This window comes from Octopus bimaculoides, chromosome 6 (genome assembly GCF_001194135.2).
Source record: "Octopus bimaculoides isolate UCB-OBI-ISO-001 chromosome 6, ASM119413v2, whole genome shotgun sequence".
Lineage (NCBI taxonomy): Eukaryota > Metazoa > Mollusca > Cephalopoda > Octopoda > Octopodidae > Octopus > Octopus bimaculoides.
The window spans coordinates 47,854,019-47,858,033 of NC_068986.1; the positions used below are offsets into that span (position 1 = coordinate 47,854,019).

At 37.9% G+C, this 4,015-nt stretch overlaps 1 long non-coding RNA gene across 1 annotated transcript in view; it reads left to right on the top strand.

The window, feature by feature from the left end:
• The window catches only part of LOC106875719 (uncharacterized), a 13,168-nt gene that overhangs the window by 6,401 nt on the left and 2,752 nt on the right, over window positions 1-4,015 (top strand). Inside the window, exons 2-3 of the long non-coding RNA XR_001410156.2 lie at window positions 3,340-3,428; window positions 3,851-3,918. This is a non-coding gene — a long non-coding RNA (uncharacterized LOC106875719). The remainder of the gene's footprint in view (window positions 1-3,339; window positions 3,429-3,850; window positions 3,919-4,015) is intronic.

The window sequence follows — 4,015 nt, forward strand, 5'->3', positions numbered from 1 at the left end:
TCTATCCAATATACTGCCGGAAGGATACCCAATTACTATTACACTAATGTTTTTACTGAGTGCAATAAATGGGTGCGGGTAAAGGAAATTTTACCCTTAATTCATAAGGCAATAAGAAAATGGAGGGGAATATGTGATACTCATCAACTTGCAGACATTGTATTATGTCAATTTGCCTGTTTATTTTTCAACTAAGAGGACAGGTTAATAAAAACAATATACAAACACATATGACATATTATGTCATATCAGTAATAAAAATTAAAAAGGACATCTAGTGACCGAAGAAGGGACAATGTCTTACAGCTGTTACAGCTTTCTAGTTGTATGCGTGTATACCATTACAGATCTATCTAAATACAAATGCACCTAGACAAATGCGTATATGCATACCCGACTCAATACAAACTGTAGGTTTAACCCCGGGATGGTCCCAAGTACAGAGTGTATATAAAAGAAAAACACAAGCGTGGTTCAGTAGTCACAACACAATTTGTCCCATGATGTAGTTTGGTGAGCTAGTCAACTTGTATTTCTGCCTTACTTGTTTCTTTGTTTCAAATTTACCAGAAGATAGTGGAATTTTGCCATGATGTAATCTAAGGGTGCGTCAACAAAATATTGCCGAAACAGCTGTTGCGACTTTTGGACTCCAATTCTGTTTTCCCTATATGTATACACACACACCTACCCACACTCAAACACACACACACATAAATAATGCAGTCTTTTATACTTTTATTTTTCAAAATTAAGATGAACAAAGTTCTTTTTTAATCTAAAATATACTCTCCTTCATTCTTTACAATGCTCTTCCACCTGTCTGGTAGACTTGCAAGGCTTCTCTTCCAAAATTAACTTGTCCGTCACGAAAAATACTCCTCCAGAACTGTTGTGACCTCGTCTACAGAATTCATATTTTTTCCGTCCAAATGATTTTGAAGACTGCGGAATAAATGACAATCAGATGGGGCAATGTCCGGCGAATATGGTGGATGGGGCATCGTTTCCCATTCAAACTGTTCCAGCCATTGGAATGCCATCCTGGGTGTATGTGGTCGAGCATTATCCTGATGGAAAACGCCTTTCGTCTTGATAACAAAGATGGTCGTTTTTCTTCTAGCACTGACTTAAGCCGCTCAAGCTGCTTCCAGCAGATCTCCTTTGTTATTGTCTGCTTTGAGTTTAAAAGTTCAAAGTGGACTAAACCTTTCATATCTCACCGAACAGACAAAAACACATTACGTGGGTGAAGACCCTCTTTAGCCTGGTGTGCTTGCGTTTCTCCTTTCCCTACCCACTGACGTCAGCGCTTGACATATTTATAGAGAACCCATTTCTCGTCAATAGTCACTCTTCGGTCCATAAAAGGTACATTCGTGAGACGTGACAGGAAAGAAGAGCACACATTCACTTACTGAAAAGTTTGTGAGGAACACACTGACCCAATTTGCTGACTTTTCTAATGACACGCAGGTGTCGATGAATGGTTGAATGACCAAATCCAAGCTTCTCTGCAAGTTCCTCAACAGTTACGATGGAATTTTGTTCTATCAGGGTTTGCAAGACGTGCTCGTCGAGCTCTACAAATTTTCCAGGACGAAGCTCATGTTCCGGCTGTAAGTTCCGGCTGTAAGTTCCGGCTCGGAATTTCTGGAACCACCATTGACACTGGCTTATGCTTATTGTCCGATTACCATATCCTACATTAATATTCCTCGCACTTTCCATTGCGTTGTTACTTTTACTGAATTCATAAAGCAAAATAGGCCAAATATGCTTTGTCACTTCCATTATAGCTTTGAAAAAATAACAGTTAAAATCGAACAGCACTCTTCAAAACATGCACTAAGAATAAGTAGGTAAAATTACTACCTAGTTTCATAGCAAGTTGGTGCAGGTAGTTTGTCCTGTCTTCCTTCGACTTTTAGTTGATACAATTGAAAAAACCGCGTTATTTATGGGATGACCCAACATGTGTGTGTGTGTGTGTGTGAGTGTGTGTGTGTGTGTGTGTGTGTGTGTGTGTGTGTGTGTGTGTGTGTGTGTGTGTGTGTGTGTGTGTGTGTGTGTGTGAGTGTGTGTGTGTGTATTAACTGTTACTTGTTTCAGTCATAGGACTGCGACCATGATTGTGCACCATTTTGAAGGGTTAAGTTCAACAAATCGCCTCCAGTAGTTATTTTCTTAAGCTCGGCACTTACTCTATCTGGCTTTTGCGTAACCGCTAAGTTATGGAGAACATAAACTAACTAGTATCTGTTGTCAAGCAGTGGTGGTAGGGTGGAGAAGCACCATACTCAAAGACACGCACACGCACACACACACACACACACACACACACACACACACACACACACACACACACACACACAACAGAATAGCATTTCACCAAAAACGCTCTACTCTGCAAATATTTTTTTAAAATCTGATCCAAGACTTAACAATTGCCTCGCTGTTTAGTAAAAGATATGACAACTAACAGTGAAACATGATAAATCACAGAAAAATGGGAAGATTTTAATAAATGTTTTAAGTTTCCGAAATTAGTACATCAGTACTGGGAGTAGATACAGATGTTTCAAAACCGGTTTTTTGTCTGTAATAATACTGTCTATTGTCGGATTGATGAAGTAGGCGAGGATAAATGAAAATCAGTTTGTTCATAGAATTTAGAAGTGAATTTAGCCTACAGCTTGATGTATGAACTGCACGAGGCAAAGAAACTTTATTGACCGCTTTCATGTGTTCCGTCGAAGAAATAGTTGAAATCGTTGAAAACAGATGTAGAAGAGAAAATGGTTTTTGAAGCTTAAGAAGATGAAAAAGTAATTAGAAAAATATACCCGTTCAACAATACAGTATCGTACGGGACAGTGACAAATCGCCAATCAGCCCAGGTATTATATATGAAAAAGTATGTACTGTCTTCAAGCTTAACATTAGTAATATTCGCTATTAACAAAATCCAAAGTCAGCCTGAAATATTAGGCCGATCCATAAGTCATATGAATAGAATGAGAATTATGAAACTATTTCTCCACACTTAAGTTCGATGGCTGTCAAAAAGGATCAGGTTTGAAACGCTTTTTCTAGCTTCACACACAATTGTTGAATTTTCACTTATGACATAGACTTTATTTGTGAAGATGTGGCTTACTTAGCAGATATTTGTAGTAAGATAGACAGCATGAATTTGAAAACGTAACTTTAAACCAACACACGTGAAAAATTCAGTCAACTGCTTAATAAGCAAAATGGAATTGCACGTGCAAAACCTCAGTAGAAAGGAGTTTCTTAGTTTTCATCAATGAAAAGCTTTTTATTAATTATTTACAGATTATAATCTGGTGATCTACGTTCTACTTACAACTGAGAGATGTCGAGCAAGATTCAATGACTTGAACAAACTAAGGATTCATTACTAGGTAAAAATACCAATTTGTGTGCAAAATATAATAAAAGTCACTTTTGATATACACATTGATGAAGTATAAAAATGACTTTATCGACTCCGAAAGGATGAAAGGCAAAGTCGACCTCGGCGGAATTTGAACTCAGAACGCAGAGGCAGACGAAATACAGCTAAGCATTTCGCCCGGTGTGCTAACGTTTCTGCCAGCTCGCTGCCTTACTTGGAACCAAATATTGCGAATTTGCTGCTGTTCATCAACCACATTAATCGCGTTAGTAAACGATGTGCGCTGTTTTAATTGTTTAGATGTTAATTATTTTAATAAATAATACTTGCTATCATAATTATTCCTTTTTTATTCATATGCATAAAAATATCTTTATACGCAAAATTAATAATATTGTTTATACTCTTTTACTCTTTAACTTGTTTCAGGCATTTGACTGCAGCCATGCTGGAACACCGCCATTAGTCGAGCAAATCGACTCCAGGACTTATTTTTTGTAAGCCTAGTACTTATTCTATCGGTCTCTTTTTTCCGAACCGCTAAGTTACGGGGACGTAAACACACCAGCATCGGTTGTCAAGCGATGGTGGGGG